Here is a 21,282-nt window from a genome sequence, read left to right as displayed (position 1 = left end):
CCCACTTCCCCTCTGAAGTATTGATCAACAACCCATGGCACTAACATTCATGTAGTCGTTTATAACTGAGGTTGAAAAATTCGCTTCATGACGAGACAAGTATAAATGCCATTCACCCAAACTAAAAACTTCGCTGCCGTCTGCTCGCGTTGTACGGATTAGCTGTTCTCTTCTCCTCCCCTTGTTGCATCCTAGTTCTTCAGTTGTTTCTAGTTTTCCGTTGATGTTGTGTTTTGGTCTTCTTCATAAGTAGTCTTGTTCAAAATTTAAAAAAACTCAAACTTCTTTTTGTTGTATACGAATGAACTAATAAAAAGCTGTTTAACAGCTGTGTTGTCAAATCGAGTTTTTTTCCAAAGTCAGTGTGGCGCCTGCGCAAAACTAATGCGCATAAGAAACGGCGTCTGCTATCAAAACATGAGATCAACGCATCGACGCAAAAACTGTCATTTTGTAAGTTTGGAACAACAAATCAAGGTCAGAACAGCTATATAATCGCTATTGTGTTTTCAGCGTAGCAATAGTGTCCGATATTTAGACTCGAACAAGTATAATGCGACTCGTTTTCGACTCGTCGGCATTATACTTGTCTCGTCTAAATATCGGACCCTATTGCTGTTAATAGTACGTGCACACTGCACAGTCCTGTTGAAATATCAATATATAAAGATGTGAACATTTGTGTATGCGTGATATATTGTTCCACAATCATCGGTGCCTTCATTGACTGGTGTAAAACAGACATCTGCGTATATGTGTGCAAGTGTGTGTGTGTGTGTGTGTGTGTGTGTGTGTGTGTGTGTGTGTGTGTGCGTGTGTGTTGGAAATTACATAATAATTTGACAATGTCGCCTATTTTCTTGATACAGTCACAATTTTTATTTTATCATTGTTTTTCTGTTCCTACTCCTTCAACCTCACATTGTCTTCCCGCGTTGGATACTGCTTCTGTACTTTGTGTAATTCAAAGTTATGAAAATCATCATACACTATGATCTAAACACGTTGACCTACAAATTAGCAATATACTGCCCTCGGTACGTATGAGTTTGACACGACGTACAGCTGGAGTTTTTGCGAAAATGCAGTGTTAAAGCTGCTTTCTGGCAACACTCGATGTATATACAGTATGAGTGTAATATTGAAACAACAACAACAAAAACAATAACAAAAACAACAACAACAACAACGTCAACAATAAAACAAGTCATGTTACAATTAAAAAAAAAAAGGTCATCTTCTGTCAACAATCTTTCTTTCTTCCATATCAGATTGTGTCAACAAATTATAAAATTTGATTCTTTTCAACATTGTCTGTCTGTGCTTTCTTCAAAAACAAACAAACAAACAAACGAGCGATCGATCGCGAACAAGTGAACGAGCGAGCGAACGAGCAAGCTAACTAACAAACGAGCGAATAAACAGAGGGAACGACCGACGAATGAAATTGTCTGGAACTTGCCAAAATGCAACCAAATACTATATGTTACAATGTTCTTACGTTGTCCAATCTAATTTCTGGATGTAAAGACACTCTCGTGACAACTCGACAGTCAGAGGAGAAATGCTTTTAACATTTGAGGACAAAGATGTTACCATTGTATTTTTGTAGAAATTTAAATCAGTCAAATTTAAACATTTATTTGAATGACAAAAAAACCCGAAAGTTATTGAATTTGATATATTTTATTAAGAATCTTTTGAAAGAGCTCTGATCATTATTTTGTTTACGTTGTTTTTTTTATCAAAACAAAAACGAAAACAGAAAAACATTAATACAGTCCTGTTAAACAATGTATGATTACAATAATTTAGTTATGAAGCTTGAATTATTTTCGTTTAATTTGAAGTGTTGTGTCTCATTATTACATATCTTTTTTGTCGTGTGTATTGTTATTTATTGTTGTTGATTCATGTAACCCTAGTTGTTTTTAAAAAATAAATATTGACTTGAAAACCAGTTGTCCCAATTGGCGTGGGTTCGATCCTGTCATTCGTCGAAAACTTTGTGCAGACTCTACTCGGTGTCCATGCAAACACCCCCGTCTCCGGGCCTGGAAGCATGAATACACGCATGCAGGACAAATTAAAACAAGTCGCGTAAGGCGAAAATACAACATTTAGTCAAGTAGCTGTCGAACTCACAGAATGAAACTGAACGCAATGCAATTTTTCAGCAAGACCGTATGTACTCGTAGCATCGTCAGTCCACCGCTCATGCTCATGGCAAAGGCAGTGAAATTGACAAGAAGAGCGGTTTAGTAGTTGCGCTGAGAAGGATAGCACGCTTTTCTGTACCTCTCTTCGTTTTAACTTTCTGAGCGTGATTTTAATCCAAACATATCATATCTATGTTTTTGGAATCAGGAACCGACAAGGAATAAGATGAAAGTGTTTTTAAATTGATTTCGAAAATTTAATTTTGATAATAATTTTTATATTTTTAATTTTCAGAGCTTGTTTTTAATCCAAATATAACATATTTATATGTTTTTGGAATCAGAAAATGATGGAGAATAAGATAAACGTAAATTTGGATCGTTTTATATATATATATATTTTTTTTTACAATTTTCAGATTTTTAATGACCAAAGTCATTAATTAATTTTTAAGCCACCACGCTGAAATGCAATACCGAAGTCCGGGCTTCGTCGAAGACTACTTGACCAAAATTTCAACCAATTTGGTTGAAAAACTTGACTAAATGTAAAAATGGGTAGCGCCGTAATGTATGGGAGCTCGCTTTCCCCAGGAAGAAAGCAGCCTGAACGTCCATGATGGCAACCTCGTGGGACTACATGAAATATTATCCTTAAACAAATGTTTTACTTTTAACTTGATCCCGTTTTAGTGTGACTTTATTAAATTTTCATTAAAAAAAACAGAATTCTAACCACTTTAAATCTGCCCGTGTCACTTCGTGCACTGCAACGTTTTTACGTTTTTACCAGAGAAAGATAACCCGTAATGCTCCCATTGGTGTTTGTTTCGTGTTTGGCATGTTAAATATTATTTGTGCATTATTGAACCTTGGCTTATGTAAACAAAGCTGAATTTAACTGCAACTGGCATTTACAGTAAACAAAAAACTTTAAAAAAAAATCCTGTGTCATGCAGTTTTAAAGGTTATTAACAACACCAGCCATTCAGATATGCAACCGGAGAAGCAAAGAATGTACTCGATTTGAAGCTGCATCGTCGTGCTTTCATTGAAAAGCCCCCCCCCCCCCCCGAAAACTGCAAAATTCTTCTGCTACGCGAGATTTTGAAACGGCCGCCACAGACTTGACGAGAACCAGCTCTGACATCACAATGGGATGGGAAGAAAACGCACTATGGTTGTGCTCTGCTGGGAACACGACTTTCGCAAGCGAAAGGAAAATTCAAGTTTTACGCCCTCACGGCAAAGCCATTTATAGGGGCATGTTCCCGGTGTAGGATCCGGTCCGGTCCCCCCTCTGAAGTAGTCCCCCGGGGGACCAATTCGTGGCAAAAACTGCTCTATAATGGTCCCCCCTTAGACATCCAGCCTCGTTTTCGACTGGTCCCCCTGGGCGATTTTGGTCCCCCCTCGCATCCAAAATAGGCCCCCTCTCGAACTACCAATGTAGAGCTATGTCAGTATTTATTTTTTTTAAAATTTTATTGTTACAAAGCTTTATTGTCCCCACAGGGCCATTATGAACATTTTCTTTTCTTTTTTTTTCCGATTTATGTGCTTGTTGTTATTTTTGTGTGTGTGAGATATATTTGTTTGGTTGTGTTCTTGTTTCTTTCAGGTTTTTTGTTGTTGCATTGGTTCTTTTTGTTTCCGTTTGTTTATGAGATGGTTGTACCGAATACTGAACATTAAATATTACTAGAATTTCAAACAATAAATAAATAAGTCAATCAATATTCTCTCTCTCTCCCTCACTCTCTATCTCACTCTCTCTTGCAAAACGGGGGACCAAAATAGTCCAGGGGGACCAGTCGAAAACGAGGCTGGATGTCTAAGGGGGGACCATTATAGAGCAGTTTTTGCCACGAATTGGTCCCCCGGGGGACTACTTCAGAGGGGGGACCGGATCCTACATCGGGTTTTAACCCGACTTTAGATGAGATACACAAGTGTATGCGTGTTTAGGTGGTATCAGCCATCTGCACTTATGGCAGAATGACCGAGGTCTTTTACGTGCCACTGTGGTGACACGGGGGTGGGAGATGGATACCGTCTCTGGGTCTGCACATAAAGTTGACCCGTGTCCGTCCCGGCCCGGATTCGAACCAGCGACCTTTCGATCACAAGTCCAGTGCTCTACCACCTGAGCTACCCGGGCCCCCGACTTTAGCAAGCATCCGCATCCCTGGGCTTCAGGGTACAGGGTTCATTCTTTACACTTGTGGCCGATGTCATGTTACCACGGTGCGAGAAGAAAGGAATCAATCACTGATAGAGATTGATTGGAACTGTCCAAGGCTAATGCGGTACTGTGAAATATTTAATCTAAAATTCTGCAACGGTGATTAATAATTCATATCACACATGACGAGATTTAAAAGTAAACCCGGCATCAACCCGTAAAGCTTTCAGTCGGCTTGCTATGGAAATGATAAAATGCGAACAAGATCTCTTTCAAAATCTCTTTAAAAACAAAATCTGAACACGCATTGACATTTTCACAATTTTGGCTTCAATCGTTTTTATCATAAATGAATGTTCCCTGATTTGTGGGAGTATTGGATTTTACAGATTTTTTTTTTTACCTTGGTTGATAAAATCCCAGTGTGACTCTCCAAGAACAACAGTTTAAACGAAGTTCTTCACTTGGTCACAATCTGACTATGCGGTAGCAACAGTGAAAATCGGAACTCTGTTTACAGTCGACTTGTAAACTCTGCATTGCCTTGTGCCATTTCACACGAGAACTCGCTTCAACTTGTGAGCATTAACATTAGCTGTTGATAACACACGTGGACAAAACATAGCTAGTAGAAGGGATACCATATTGTTTTACTCTCAAACTGCTGGAGACACTGTATGCCAAGCAAATATAACATGACAAACCAATAAGTGCGGTCATGTCCAGTTTTCAGGTGACCCGTTGGCCACGAGACAGGTGCGCAATTACACCTGTATTGCTGTTTATAATACTTGTAATCAAATACCAACATGGTGTGCATGTCTCGGCACAGTGGAACAACGTGAGCATCACAAACGGGTCTGGATTCATTGTGAAACCAGAGTATTACAACTTCTTCAATGGCTCGGTCTCGGTCTCCTTCAAATTGACTGCAGGAGATGTCCTGTTACTCAACTTTCCGAAGTTTGATTTATATCCCCGCTATTATACAGATGGCTTTTCAGATGAAACGTGTGATAATGGGTATCCTGAATACCGGGATAGGGTATCTCTTCACACACCTCAGGGGACGGTATGGTTAAAGTGCGGGTACCGTGATATATCACCCAGATTGTTCAATGAGTCTTGGGTACGTCTGACATACGAATCACCCGGACCAAACAATCCGCGTGAACAGTCATCCTTAAATGTGACTTACTCAGTTTTGCCCCAAATCGAAGGAGGGTATCGACTGCCTGACGGTTCCTTTAATTGTTCCGCCATGGATTTGCATCACCGTGATCACGTAAACCTACACTTCAGATGTAACCTTGCCATTGACTGTGCAGACAGACGGGATGAGATGAACTGCAGCTACACCAGTGATGTTTGCGGCCCAGGTATGATTGACGTTGGAAACTTCTGCCTTACAAGTCTGCCTAGAAAGGAAAGTAATATAACTTGGGACGACGCAGAATCAGAATGCGGAAAACACAACCAGACTTTGGTTGCCATTGGCATTGACTCTAACGAATTCGTTGACATGATAAAACGCCTCCTTGACGTTTATGTTAAAAATAACAGCCTTGTTTTCTACAATGGTCTTCGCACCTCTCGAAATGCTTCGCGGCTGCAAGGCCTGTACGAATATTTGTGGGAGTGGTCAACACGAACAACAGCATTTTATTTAAAAATACCAGAATCCTACATTGTTTGGCCTTGGACTGATCTGTTTCCTGCATGCGTTGCTTACACCTTTAACAGTTTTTTGTTCCCAGTTCGGTGCAATAAAGCCATTGATGCCCGTGTGATATGCCAGCTCTCCAAACAGTCTTCTGACTATTCAAATACGCCACCGATTCCGAAAATCGCCATGAACAGAACCCCGCGTAAACAAGAGGTACAAATGGTTGTCTGTCCATCTGGTCACCAAGTTCTGAGTTTCCTCGAAAATGACACAGAAAGTCACTGCTCCAACACTTCAAAGAATACATGCACAGAGACTGTCAAAGATTCATCCATCCAATTATTCAAATGCCTTCACAGCCTAGATAAGTGTGTGCATTACTCACTGGTGTGTAACGGTTTTCCTGACTGCCTGGACGGAACCGACGAATCTTTTTGCGCCTGTTTTCGTGATACATGTAACCGTAGTTCTTGTAAAAGTGGACAGTACAGCTCGTCTTACGACCGCCCCTGCGCTGATGTTCTCCAGGGGCGCGACCTTGTTGAACGTCGTTTCTTTGGTGTTTATCTCCCACCAGTGATTTACTCTCCTGTTGTCGTTGACTTTCGATCCGATTCGCGGTACGATGTGCGAGTCAATGTCAGTCCAAACGCGAAGAATTGCACTGACACACACTTTAATTGTAGTGACGGAAGCTGCTTACCCGTGTATCTGCGCTGCAACGAAGTCAACGACTGCCAAGCACACGAAGATGAGGCGACTGGCTGCGATGCTGACGCACTCTGCCCTGGCTTTTTCCGATGCAGAGGGTCCAACATCTGTCTTCACCCTGATCATGTTTGTGATAACATTTGTCAGTGTCCACAAGGAGACGATGAGCTAATGTGCGGCGTGCAGTGTCCTCCTGGCTGCTACTGCCGAGGATTAGTTTTTATCTGCAGCAATTCTTCCGTGCTAAAGAGCAGTCAGTATCCTCACTACCTTCAGATACGCCAAACAAACATTTCACATCTCCATCTCAGTAACCCTTGCCTTCAGTACCTGGTGGTTCTGCGTATTTTACATTGTAATATGTCGACGCTGAGCCCTGGGAACATTCAAAATCTCATGACACTCGACTTATCCTCCAACAAGTTCGTTTCTGTGAAAATGAATACCCTATTGAAGTTGAGAAATCTTCGTCATCTCATATTATCAGGAAATCCGTTGACAGCGTTGGTTGCAGCATCCATGGAGGAACAACCAAATACAAAGTTTGAGAAAATAGATCTTTCACATACAGAACTGTCCAAATACGATGGGAAACCGTTGGAAAAATTCCCATACCTAAAGGAGTTAAACTTGTCGGGAAGCAGTATAAAAAGTATCACTTCAGATGATTTCGAGTTTACGAATAAACTCGAGAGTCTTGACATGGAGGGGCTGAAGCTGAAATCCTACCCTTCACTTGAAGGTCTGACATATTTGACTGAAGTCTGGGCCGATGACTTTAAAGTGTGTTGCAGTTCCTCCCTACCAGTGGGGTTCCATCAAGGCAGATGCCACGCACCCGAGGACAAGGTGGCTTCGTGTGAGGACCTCTTGCGGACTAACCTGTACCGCACAGCCCTATGGACGATGGCATTGTGCGCCCTGGTTGGCAACGCTGGCAGCTGTGTGGTGAGGTTCCTGCTTCGTTCCGAGTCCTTCCACTCGGGGTTCAGCGTGTTCGTCACCAATCTTAGCCTCGCTGACTTCCTTATGGGCGTGTACCTTGCCATTGTGGGCGTGGCTGACAGCTTGTTCCGGGGACGGTACGCGCACAAGGAGCGTACCTGGAAAACGTCTGCAGCATGCCAGGCGGCGGGTTTTCTGTCCTTGCTGTCCAGCGAAGTCTCTGCCTTCTTCATCCTCCTCATCACGGTTGATCGATTCCTCGTGCTGCGCTTTCCTTTCAGCAGGTATCACTTCCGACGCCGCTCTGCTCTCGTGGCCAGCGGGGTCGCCTGGGCGACGGGTGTCGTACTGGCCACGGTCCCTTTGCTGTCCGCGACGTCACAGTGGGACTTCTACAGTCAGACCGGCCTCTGCTTCCCGCTGCCTTTTGCCCGGGAGAAAACGTCTGATGGCTATATGTACAACTTCATCGTGGTCATCCTGCTGAACTTTGCCCTGTTTCTGCTGATCGCGGCGGGTCAGGTGGCCATCTATCTGTCGGTGCGAGCTAATTCCGTGTCTTCGGACAACACGACCGCCAGGTCAAAGGAAGCCGTCATCGCCCGCCGCCTGCTTGCTGTGGTCGTGTCCGACTTTCTCTGCTGGTTCCCCATCGGCGTGCTGGGCGTCGTGGCGTTCTTAGGGGTTGACATCTCCCCCGACGCCGGTGTCCACGTGGCCATCTTCGCGCTGCCCATCAACTCTGCCCTCAACCCTTTCCTCTACACCTTGAACGTTGTACTGGAGAAGCGGCGCAATGCAGCCAAGGCTCGCATGATGGAGCGACTGCAGTCAGAGCTCAGGCAGACCTCTATTACACACAGCAGTCTCAGCGCTATGCGGCATTTCACTACCTGGCTTAAAGAAGGCGTGCTGTCTCCAAAAAAGGTGGTCACTCTGCTCAAGAACAAGATGATGGCGAAAGAGCTGGTCAACTTATGGCTGGAAAAGGAGGCACGCTCCCCACAGGAACAACTAAGGAGCTGGCTGCAAGAGGGACTTTTGTCTGCACGACAGCTTGCAACAGAAACGCAAGATGAGGAGATTGTACAGGAACTGATCTCCGAATGGCTGAAAAAGGAGGCACTGTCTCCGCGAGAACAGATACACAGCTGGCTGCAAGAAGGGCTTGTGTCTCGTCAAGATCTTGCGATAGGTACACGAGGTCAGGAGGGTGTACAAGAAGATCGTTTCTCACATGAGCATATTGATCACTGGCTAGAACAAGGGCGTGAGTCTCCACACACTCTTGCAACAGTGGAACAAAGCCAGGAGGAACAGGCCAGCATAAAGTTGGACAAGGTGGAACTTTCCCAAGAGGAACATATTGATCACTCGCTAGGACAGGGGCGTGTGTCTGCGCAAGATCTGGCAAAACTGACAAAGACAAAAGCAATTGCAAAGGATCTAGTTAATATCTGGCTACGAGACGGACTCCTGTCTCCTACTGAACTCACAACCCTCACTACCCAGCAGTCTCTAGTGGGTCAACCGGAACAGGAGGCCCAACAAGGCATTTCCTTAAATGAAGACCGCGCTGCGCTCACTCGCCAAAGCGACTTTGATGAGTCGGATACAATTGTAGTTCGAATGTAGAACAAGAACTTGCCTTCAGAGTATCTAAAACAGTGGTGGTTCGAATATAGATCACGAACTTGAGGTTCGAATGTAGAACAAGAACTTGCCTTCAGAGTATCTCAAACAGTGGTGGTTCGAATATAGAACACGAACTTGCCTTCAGAGTATCTAAAACAGTGGTGGTTCGAATATAGAACACGAACTTGAGGTTCGAATGTAGAACAACAACTTGCCTTCAGAGTATCTAAAACAGTGGTGGTTCGAATATAGAACACGAACTTGGGGTTCGAATGTAGAACAAGAACTTGCCTTCAGAGTATCTAAAACAGTGGTGGTTCGAATATAGAACACGAACTTGGGGTTCGAATGTAGAACAAGAACTTGCCTTCAGAGTATCTAAAACAGTGGTGGTTCGAATATAGAACACGAACTTGAGGTTCGAATGTAGAACAACAACTTGCCTTCAGAGTATCTAAAACAGTGGTGGTTCGAATATAGAACACGAACTTGGGGTTCGAATGTAGAACAAGAACTTGCCTTCAGAGTATCTAAAACAGTGATGGTTCGAATATAGAACAAGAACTTGGGGTTCGAATGTGGAACAACAACTTGCCTTTAGAGTATCTGAAACAAACGTGGTTCGAATGTAGAACGAGAACTTGCATTCAGTGTTTTTGAAACAATAGCAATGCGACTGTAGAACAAGAACTCGCCTTCGATGTATGTGAAACAATTGTGGTTAGAATGTAGAACAAGAACTCGCCTTCGATGTATGTGAAACAATTGTGGTTAGAATGTAGAACGAGAACTTGCATTCAGTGTTTTTGAAACAATAGCAATGCGGCTGTAGAACAAGAACTCGCCTTCGATGTATGTGAAACAATTGTGGTTAGAATGCAGAACTAGAACTTGCTTTCAATGAATGTGAAGAAATCTTGCTTCGAATATTAACTTGCCTTGAACGTATCTCAAACAGTCGTGGTTCGAATTCTGGACAAAAACTTGCGTGTACTGTGTTATAAACCAAAGTGGATGAAATTCAGGACAAGAACATCCCTTAATTGTATCGGAAACAATTGTGTACATGGTTCGAATGTGGAACAAGAACTTGCCTTCAGTGTACGTGAGACAATATCAATGCGACTGTAGAAAAAAAACAAACTTGCATTGATGTTTCTGAAACAAAACTGGTTCGACTTTAGAACAATAACTTGCGTGTACTATATCCGAAACCTTTCGTCAAGTTTTTGTATTATAACAGAAGCAGCAATCAAGTTGATATAAAAATAGCTTTTGTGTTACCATTGCGTGAACAGAATGTGTGTGTGTGTGTGTGTGTGTGTGTGTGTGTGTGTGTGTGTGTGTGTATCTATATATATACGACTTGTGTCTGTGTGTGTGTGTGTGTGTGTGTGTGTGTGTGTGTGTGTGTGTGTGTGTGTGTGTGTGTGTGTGTGTGTGTGTGTGTGTTGCTAACGAGATTGTCTTAGGTTGCATGCAGGTTTGCTACTAGAATTATTTTTTGCCTTTTGTGTATGTGTGTGTGTGTGTGTGTGTGTGTGTGTGTGTGTGTGTGTGTGTGTGTGTGTGTGGCTTGGAGCAAACCTTCTTCATAGGTCTTTTCTTTTCTCAGTCAAATGTGTACATTTTTAAATCAACAAACTTTATCAGTAAACTAATATGTTTAAATAAATAAATAAATAAAAATAATCATAACATAAATTTATTCCTATTGTTCAGCTCAGTTTCCAATAATACACCCAAATCTAACTTTTTCACATATTTAAATTTTCCAATGGTCATTTTGGTAATTAAAATACAATAATTCACAAAATAAATATAATCATTTTTCAAACTTTCCCTAAAATAACCCAAAAATACATTTTCTTCATTCAAAATGATGGCAACATGTATTTTCTTATAAACAAAATCTTTACATATTTTCCAACCCTTCATCACCTCTTGGCAACTAAAAAAGAAATGTTCAAGGGTGTCTAATTCATTACAAACTTCACATTTATTCGATGTTCGTAATCCCATTTTGTTTAATAAAATATTGGTTGGATATATTCTATGTAATAATTTCCAGTGCAGCAGACGTAATCTTTCTTCTTTTGTGCTGTTAACAGCCAGTAACCAGTTTCTCTTATCCAAATCAACATTATGTTTTCGTTTCCAAAAATCACAGGCACTCGGAATCTGGACATCAAAATCAACTAAACATGTTCTAATAAACTTTGCTGTTATATTACCACCATTAACAATGAAATCCTGCAATGTAAAATATTGATATGGTAATGTGTCTGTACGTCTGGATTTAAGTGCTGTGCATAATGCATTGTATTCGAACTGTCTGGATGGTTTATAACCCACTTTTTGACATAAATCTTCAAAAGAAATAATAATACCATTTTCATTCATAACATCCTTTACAAATGAAATATTATGTTTAATAAAATCTTTAAAAAATAGGCATTTATGTTTAAATTGAATATTCATATTGTTCCAAATGCATTGGTCCTTCAATAATACTGGTGCAAAATCATACTTTTCACAGAAAACACTTTTATTGTCAAGCTAAGTCAATAACACTTGTTTCCAAAACACTGATCTGCAACTATTGAGGCCAATCATCGTTTTCGAAGATGCATTTGAGTCAAAGCACGATAAATCAATGCCCAGACATGCCAGACAATATCTTGGAATAACAGACCAATACTTTTGTGTGGAGTTTTGCAAATTAACAAGCCAGGAAATCATAAATGAGTTGTGCATATCTACTACGTTTATCATATTCAAACCACCATAATCTTCTTTTTCTTTACACATAACTGTTCGTCTTACTTTTCCAAATGCGCGCGTATTTGAATACTTTTTCTTCCAAATAAACCTAAACAAAATGGAATTAATATGATGTAAAACATGATGAGGTACTGCCAGAGACTGGAAAATATAAACGAATTGAGATATAAGAAAGGTTTTAACAATACAAATTTTACCTTGTATACTTAAATTTCTTTTTGACCAATTGGCGATTATTTGTTGTATTCGTTGCATGTTAATTCATATCCTTTTTGCAGCCAATCTTGGTCATGTCCTGAATAGGTTAGATACCTGTGCGAACGTTAAGCCTCCTTCTTGTTTCATGCACTAATACGGGAACGAGGATTGGTTTAACCCATGGGATACGCATCGGTGACCATGATATACGCTGGGTGTTCACCTACATCAGCAAAGAGAGACAAAGGAGCCGGTCCTGGGATAATACACACCAAAATGGCCTATACTTTTAATCTCTTGTTATATCCACATTTGTGACCCTCCACCACGAAATGAGTCGCATGTCACCTTGCGCGGTTCTGCGCTAGGCTTAATATAAGTCCGGGGAGTGTCTGGTAACAGTGTGAGGGTCACCTTAGTCACAGGCTTATAACTCAAACAGTTTTCGCTCTTTTCTAAAACGGTTTTCACCACTAGACAGAGCATAAAAAATTCTTTAGAAAAATGTAAAAATATGAAAATCATGCAAAGGTGACATGTGACTCATTCCGTGGTGGAGGGTCACATTTCTGCAAACCCATGTGATAAGTATAGATGTCATGACTTTTCTTTTCAACAACCAGATAAACACCAAGAGTTGATTATCAAAACATTGCCTGTACCGTTGACAGTGGATGGGGTATGTAAGAACAGGCAGGGGGGGGAGGGGGGGACATTGTTAACTCTATATCCACGTGAACGAGGGGGTGGGGGTGGGGCGGGGTGAATTGAGGTAAGTTCGTAATGGGTTCACTATAGCCAATCGTTTTTGCTGGAGTTCAAAGTGAGTTATATTCACACATTTGACACATTTTATATATAGGCTACCGTACTATACTTCGACGCAAGTCAGCCTACTTCGGCCTGCTTCGGCCACACAAGACCGAAGTAGGCCGACGACGGCCGGAGTGGGCCGATTCAGGCCTACTTTTAGCCTAATAATCATATCGCCTGAAAGAAACACGCGTCATTTTGTTTTGTCTTTTCATTTCTCGCTCTCACGCGCAGTCACCATTGTTTTGCTTTATGAGACTTGTCAGCTGTACAAATAGTCTTCCAAGTTACAGGGGTGCCTGGGGCTGGTGGAGAAGCTACTTCGTGAGGTGCGGAGCCTGAACCAGCAGACCATCACGGAGATCCGCCATTACGCGCACCCCCCTCCCATAGTGCATAGCGTCATGATGGCAACGCTGCTCCTGCTCGGACCCTTCGAGGAGGAGACGACGGTGAGAGAAGAATTAAACCCCTTGGAGGCTTTTTTAAGAGGCCATCGCAAGTCTCTATAGAGTATTCAGTCTTTTTTTTCCCAAATACTGTTATCAATAAAAGGTTTTACAAGTTTGTAATCAGGTTTTGTCCCCAGGGTGCTAAGAAACCACAAACACATATCAAATATCAACGGCCTAGCTGCTCGGCGTGTAAAGTAAATTTTTTGATAAATCACATTCGTTGACACAACCGTTGACCGCTGAAAAAGAAGAAGAAGAAGAACCAATAGGACCTTTTACAAAACGTAGAGAAGAAAAATGTAACCACATTCACTTCTGACTTTCTTTGCGTACAGGACTGGACCAAGGTTCAGACGATCATCGGCAAGACGGGCAAGGAGTCGCTGAAGAGGCTGTGCGAGGCGTTCAACATGGACAACATTCCGCTCGACGTGGCGCTGGGTGCACGCGAACTGCTCAAGGACATCTCCCTGGAACAGATCCGCAAGGTCTCCGCTGGCGCCGCCACCTTCTACGTCTGGGTCAGTGTGTAAACGCGGTGAATGGCTTTTAGCGTAAGCAAATACAGAGACACAAGCAAGTAAGCCCGTCTAATGGCTTTGCCGTGAGGGTGTAAATCGAGCCCCTCTGATCTTCCTGTCGACGCGTTGCATGTTGAACAAGCCATTTGGCGTAGAGCCAGAAAGTGTGTGCGTGCGTGCGTGTGAGTGTGAGTGTGTGTGTGTGCGTGTGTGTGAGTGTGTGTGTGTCAGGGCCGGACTACCGGGGGGGTTATGGGGGTTGCGCAACCCCCCCCCTAGCCTAAACATGTACCTTACTTATTTAATTTTTTTTATTATTGCTTATTTTATGCCGTTTTATGCAAGGAGCGACCATTTTCTTATCTCAGAATATGACCTACCCGTCAGCTTCAGGGGGCTTCGCCCCCTGACCCCCACAACGAGGGGGGGGGGGGGGGTGGGTTCTAGGGTTTCCGGACCCCCCCCCCCAGCCAAAAAATAAAAATATTGAATGAGGTATGCATTTCTTTATTTTACATTGAGTTTCAATTTTGGGGGTATTAATCAGTGACAAAATCTGCTGCCTGAAACTGGTAATGATCATCCTCAGAATGCACCAGATTGCACCATTTTGAATCCTTTTTTTTCAAAATTTTCCGGGGGGGCATGCCCCCGGACCCCCCTAGCAAGCTAGGCGCTTCGCGCCGTCGGCTCGGCGCTTCGCGAAATGAGTCGCATGTCATCTCGCGCAGTTCTGCGCTAGGCTTAATATAAGTCCGGGGGAGTGTCTGGTAACAGTGTGAGGGTCACCTTAGTCACAGGCTTATAACTCAAGTTTTCGCTCTTTTCTAAAACGGTTTTCACCACTAGACAGAGCATAAAAAATTCTTTAGAAAAATGTAAAAATATGAAAATCATGCAAAGGTGACATGTGACTCATTCTGTGGTGGAGGGTCACATTTCTGCAAACCCATGTGATAAGTATAGATGTCATGACTTTTCTTTTCAACAACCAGATAAACACCAAGAGTTGATTATCAAAACATTGCCTGTACCGTTGACAGTGGATGGGGTATGTAAGAACAGGCAGGGGGGGGGGGGGGGGGCATTGTTAACTCTATATCCACGTGAACGAGGGGGTGGGGGTGGGGCGGGGTGAATTGAGGTAAGTTCGTAATGGGTTCACTATAGCCAATCGTTTTTGCTGGAGTTCAAAGTGAGTTATATTCACACATTTGACACATTTTATATATAGGCTACCGTACTATACTTCGACGCAAGTCAGCCTACTTCGGCCTGCTTCGGCCACACAAGACCGAAGTAGGCCGACGACGGCCGGAGTGGGCCGATTCAGGCCTACTTTTAGCCTAATAATCATATCGCCTGAAAGAAACACGCGTCATTTTGTTTTGTCTTTTCATTTCTCGCTCTCACGCGCAGTCACCATTGTTTTGCTTTATGAGACTTGTCAGCTGTACAAATAGTCTTCCAAGTTACAGGGGTGCCTGGGGCTGGTGGAGAAGCTACTTCGTGAGGTGCGGAGCCTGAACCAGCAGACCATCACGAAGATCCGCCATTACGCGCACCCCCCTCCCATAGTGCATAGCGTCATGATGGCAACGCTGCTCCTGCTCGGACCCTTCGAGGAGGAGACGACGGTGAGAGAAGAATTAAACCCCTTGGAGGCTTTTTTAAGAGGCCATCGCAAGTCTCTATAGAGTATTCAGTCTTTTTTTTCCCAAATACTGTTATCAATAAAAGGTTTTACAAGTTTGTAATCAGGTTTTGTCCCCAGGGTGCTAAGAAACCACAAACACATATCAAATATCAACGGCCTAGCTGCTCGGCGTGTAAAGTAAATTTTTTGATAAATCACATTCGTTGACACAACCGTTGACCGCTGAAAAAGAAGAAGAAGAAGAACCAATAGGACCTTTTACAAAACGTAGAGAAGAAAAATGTAACCACATTCACTTCTGACTTTCTTTGCGTACAGGACTGGACCAAGGTTCAGACGATCATCGGCAAGACGGGCAAGGAGTCGCTGAAGAGGCTGTGCGAGGCGTTCAACATGGACAACATTCCGCTCGACGTGGCGCTGGGTGCACGCGAACTGCTCAAGGACATCTCCCTGGAACAGATCCGCAAGGTCTCCGCTGGCGCCGCCACCTTCTACGTCTGGGTCAGTGTGTAAACGCGGTGAATGGCTTTTAGCATAAGCAAATACAGAGACACAAGCAAGTAAGCCCGTCTAATGGCGAGTAATGGCTTTGCCGTGAGGGTGTAAATCGAGCCCCTCTGATCTTCCTGTCGACGCGTTGCATGTTGAACAAGCCATTTGGCGTAGAGCCAGAAAGTGTGTGTGTGTGTGTGTGTGTGTGTGTGTGTGTGTGTGTGTGTCAGGGCCGGACTACCGGGGGGTTATGGGGGTTGCGCAACCCCCCCCCCCCCTAGCCTAAACATGTACCTTACTTATTTAATTTTTTTTATTATTGCTTATTTTATGCCGTTTTATGCAAGGAGCGACCATTTTCTTATCTCAGAATATGACCTACCCGTCAGCTTCAGGGGGCTTCGCCCCCTGACCCCCACAACGAGGGGGGGGGGGTGGGTTCTAGGGTTTCCGGACCCCCCCCCCCCAGCCAAAAAATAATAATATTGAATGAGGTATGCATTTCTTTATTTTACATTGAGTTTCAAATTTTGGGGGTATTAATCAGTGACAAAATCTGCTGCCTGAAACTAGTAATGATCATCCTCAGAATGCACCAGATTGCACCATTTTGCATCCTCTTTTTTTCATAATTTTCCGGGGGGGCATGCCCCCGGACCCCCCTAGCAAGCTAGGCGCTTCGCGCCGTCGGCTCGGCGCTTCGCGAAATGTGTCGCATGTCACCTCGCGCGGTTCTGCGCTAGGCTTAATATAAGTCCGGGGAGTTTCTGGTAACAGTGTGAGGGTCACCTTAGTCACAGGCTTATAACTCAAGTTTTCGCTCTTTTCTAAAACGGTTTTCACCACTAGACACAGCATAACAAACTCTTCAGAAAAATGTAAAAATATGAAAATCATGCAAAGGTGACATGTGACTCATTCCGTGGTGGAGGGTCACATTTCTGCAAACCCATGTGATAAGTATAGATGTCATGACTTTTCTTTTCAACAACCAGATAAACACCAAGAGTTGATTATCAAAACATTGCCTGTACCGTTGACAGTGGATGGGGTATGTAAGAACAGGCAGGGGGGGGGGGGGGGCATTGTTAACTCTATATCCACGTGAACGAGGGGGTGGGGGTGGGGCGGGGTGAATTGAGGTAAGTTCGTAATGGGTTCACTATAGCCAATCGTTTTTGCTGGAGTTCAAAGTGAGTTATATTCACACATTTGACACATTTTATATATAGGCTACCGTACTATACTTCGACGCAAGTCAGCCTACTTCGGCCTGCTTCGGCCACACAAGACCGAAGTAGGCCGACGACGGCCGGAGTGGGCCGATTCAGGCCTACTTTTAGCCTAATAATCATATCGCCTGAAAGAAACACGCGTCATTTTGTTTTGTCTTTTCATTTCTCCCTCTCACGCGCAGTCACCATTGTTTTGCTTTATGAGACTTGTCAGCTGTACAAATAGTCTTCCAAGTTACAGGGGTGCCTGGGGCTGGTGGAGAAGCTACTTCGTGAGGTGCGGAGCCTGAACCAGCAGACCATCACGGAGATCCGCCATTACGCGCACCCCCCTCCCATAGTGCATAGCGTCATGATGGCAACGCTGCTCCTGCTCGGACACTTCGAGGAGGAGACGACGGTAAGAGAAAAATTAAACCCCTTGGAGGCTTTTTTAAGAGGCCATCGCAAGTCTCTATTGAGTATTCAGTCTTTTTTTCCAAATACTGTTATCAATAAAAGGTTTTACAAGTTTGTAATCAGGTTTTGTCCCCAGGGTGCTAAGAAACCACAAACACATATCAAATATCAACGGCCTAGCTGCTCGGCGTGTAAAGTAAATTTTTTGATAAATCACATTCGTTGACACAACCGTTGACCGCTGAAAAAGAAGAAGAAGAAGAACCAATAGGACCTTTTACAAAACGTAGAGAAGAAAAATGTAACCACATTCACTTCTGACTTTCTTTGCGTACAGGACTGGACCAAGGTTCAGACGATCATCGGCAAGACGGGCAAGGAGTCGCTGAAGAGGCTGTGCGAGGCGTTCAACATGGACAACATTCCGCTCGACGTGGCGCTGGGTGCACGCGAACTGCTCAAGGACATCTCCCTGGAACAGATCCGCAAGGTCTCCGCTGGCGCCGCCACCTTCTACGTCTGGGTCAGTGTGTAAACGCGGTGAATGGCTTTTAGCGTAAGCAAATACAGAGACACAAGCAAGTAAGCCCGTCTAATGGCTTTGCCGTGAGGGTGTAAATCGAGCCCCTCTGATCTTCCTGTCGACGCGTTGCATGTTGAACAAGCCATTTGGCGTAGAGCCAGAAAGTGTGTGTGTGTGTGTGTGTGTGTGTGTGTGTGTGTGTGTGTGTGTGTGTGTGTGTGTGTGTGTCAGGGCCGGACTACCGGGGGGGTTATGGGGGTTGCGCAACCCCCCCCCCCCCCCTAGCCTAAACATGTACCTTACTTATTTAATTTTTTTTATTATTGCTTATTTTATGCCGTTTTATGCAAGGAGCGACCATTTTCTTATCTCAGAATATGACCTACCCGTCAGCTTCAGGGGGCTTCGCCCCCTGACCCCCACAACGAGGGGGGGGGGGTGGGGTGGGTTCTAGGGTTTCCGGACCCCCCCCCCCCAGCCAAAAAATAAACATATTGAATGAGGTATGCAATTCTTTATTTTACATTGATTTTCAATTTTGGGGGTATTAATCAGTGACAAAATCTGCTGCCTGAAACTGGTAATGATCATCCTCAGAATGCACCAGATTGCACCATTTTGCATCCTTTTTTTTCAAAATTTTCCGGGGGGGCATGCCCCCGGACCCCCCTAGCAAGCTAGGCGCTTCGCGCCGTCGGCTCGGCGCTTTGCGCCGTCGGCTCGGCGCTTCGCGCCGTCGGCTCGGCGCTTCGCGCCTTCACACCCATATCTTCACAATATACTTTTGAAAAAAACCAGTCATAAAATGAACTGATCCGCCCCTGCCGCCAGGGGGGACATCCCCCTGGGCCACCACTGGCAACCCCCCCCCCTCCTCTTCGCCTAGTCCGGCCCTGGTGTGTGTATGTGCGTGTGTGTGTGTGTGCGTGCGTGTGTGTGTATGCGTGCGTGCGTGCGTGCGTGTGTGCGTGCGTGTGTATTGTGCGTGCGTGCGTGTGTTTGTATGCATGCTTATGTGCGTGTGTGGGTGTTTGTGTGAGTGTGTGTGTGCGTGTGTGTTGTGCGTGCGTGCGTGCGTGTGTTTGTATGCATGCTTATGTGCGTGTGTGGGTGTTTGTGTGAGTGTGTGTCTGCAATAATTCGTCTTTTTCGCTACTATTTTGATGGAAAACGAATACCGCTGTAATACTTTAACAGCCACAACAAGACATTAAACTGTCCCAAACTGGCGATGTTTCAGACGACGGGCATGGTGGACGAGCTAGAGACACTGTTCGGGGAGGAGATGGCCAACACACGACCCCGCACCAGCCAGTCTCGCCGGGGTCGTCGTAAGCACATGGGGTTCGAACATCTCTGAGACTGCGTCACAACGCCGGCTTGTCCTACTTTGAGTCTCGCTTGGATCCAGTGCCTCAGTTGCCTCCTTTAAACAACAACTTTGAAATTGTCAGTGATTCCGTATGAATTTATTTGCTTGAAGACAAATTATCACTGACTCTGCGTGAGTTGATCTGCTTGGAGACAAGTTATCACTGATTCTGCATGAGTTTATGCTTGGAGACAAATTATCACTGATTCTGTGTGAGTTAATGTGCTTGGTGACTAGCAGCTTGGTGACAAACTATCACTGATTTTGGGTGAGTTAATCTGCTTGAAGACATAGAAATAAGCAGGCGGACGTCATAAGCGCGGTGAATTCGAACATCTCAGAGACAATATCACAACATCCGTTTCTTGTCCTTTGAGTTCTGATTGCCTCAGAGAATCAGTGCTTGGATTCAAAGTCTGAGTTATCTCAATGAATGATTTTGCAATTGTTTAAGAAACAAAGGGACATGGGCTTTTCAAAGGATGCTCGTTGAATCAAGGCACTCATGTTTGCCAGGCTCTCGCTCATGTACAAAGAGAAGCACATACAAGAACCAACTTTCATTCTTGATTTATAGTGATTATAAACACATCTGTTATGTTTTGTGTGCATGTGCTTTGGGGCATGGGAATAAGCACTTCTGAGTTATATTTGACCTCGGAACTTGATACGAAACACTGTGACATTGTCAAAACATTGGTTTCATACATCGACCATTGGAACAAAACAAGTTAAGCATATTCAAATCCACAGCATTTCTATAGTGGTGATTATTCTCAAGAACTGGCTGAACACTTTTCAGTCAATTCACGACTTCTGCCAAGATGCCTTACTGTACGTGTTAAGGCGGAACCAGGCAATTGATAATTAAGGCTCGGACACGGACATTTTTGAACATTTCTATGAGAAGGGCAACATACCATTACCAGGGATCAGTGATGGGTGAGTGATGAGAGGAAGGTTTGAGTAAGCACGAGCCTTGATCGAGCGAACATTTGATGTGAAAAATGACGACTGCTTTGGGTTTTTTTGTAAACATTTGTCAGTTACATAATGCAGGTCGACCATTTTTTGAGTCACTTGAGAAAAAGTGACTCTATGTAATCGGTCAGTGTTAGTCTGTCCGGCCGGCCGTCCGTAGACACCACCTTAACGTTGGACTTTTCTCGGAAACTATCAAAGCGATCCGGCTCATATTTTGTTTAGTCGTGACCTCCAATGACCTCTACACTTTAACGATGGTTTCGTTGACCTTTGACCTTTTTCAAGGTCACAGGTCAGCGTCAAAGGAAAAATTAGACATTTTATATCTTTGACAAAGTTCATCGGATGTGATTGAAACTTTGTAGGATTATTCTTTACATCAAAGTATTTACATCTGTAGCCTTTTACGAACGTTATCAGAAAAACAAGGGAGATAACTAGCCTTTTCTGTTCGGCAACACACAACTTAACGTTGGGCTTTTCTCGGAAACTATAAAAGTGACCGGGCTCAAATTTTATGTGAACGTGACTCCCAGTGACCTCTA

At 43.8% G+C, this 21,282-nt stretch overlaps 1 protein-coding gene across 2 annotated transcripts in view; it reads left to right on the top strand.

The window, feature by feature from the left end:
- Window positions 1–750, top strand: part of LOC138978789 (E3 ubiquitin-protein ligase MIB2-like) — a gene marked incomplete at its 5' end in the record, with an annotated part of 18,761 nt that extends 18,011 nt beyond the window's left edge. For both annotated transcript variants that reach the window (XR_011459805.1, XM_070351576.1), the window contains 1 exon segment: window positions 1–750. This exon segment is cut by the window's left edge.
- Between the last annotated feature and the right edge of the window lie 20,532 nt (window positions 751–21,282).

The sequence above is a fragment of the Littorina saxatilis genome, linkage group LG10 (genome assembly GCF_037325665.1).
Source record: "Littorina saxatilis isolate snail1 linkage group LG10, US_GU_Lsax_2.0, whole genome shotgun sequence".
Lineage (NCBI taxonomy): Eukaryota > Metazoa > Mollusca > Gastropoda > Littorinimorpha > Littorinidae > Littorina > Littorina saxatilis.
This window is presented reverse-complemented; position numbering and strand designations above follow the sequence as displayed.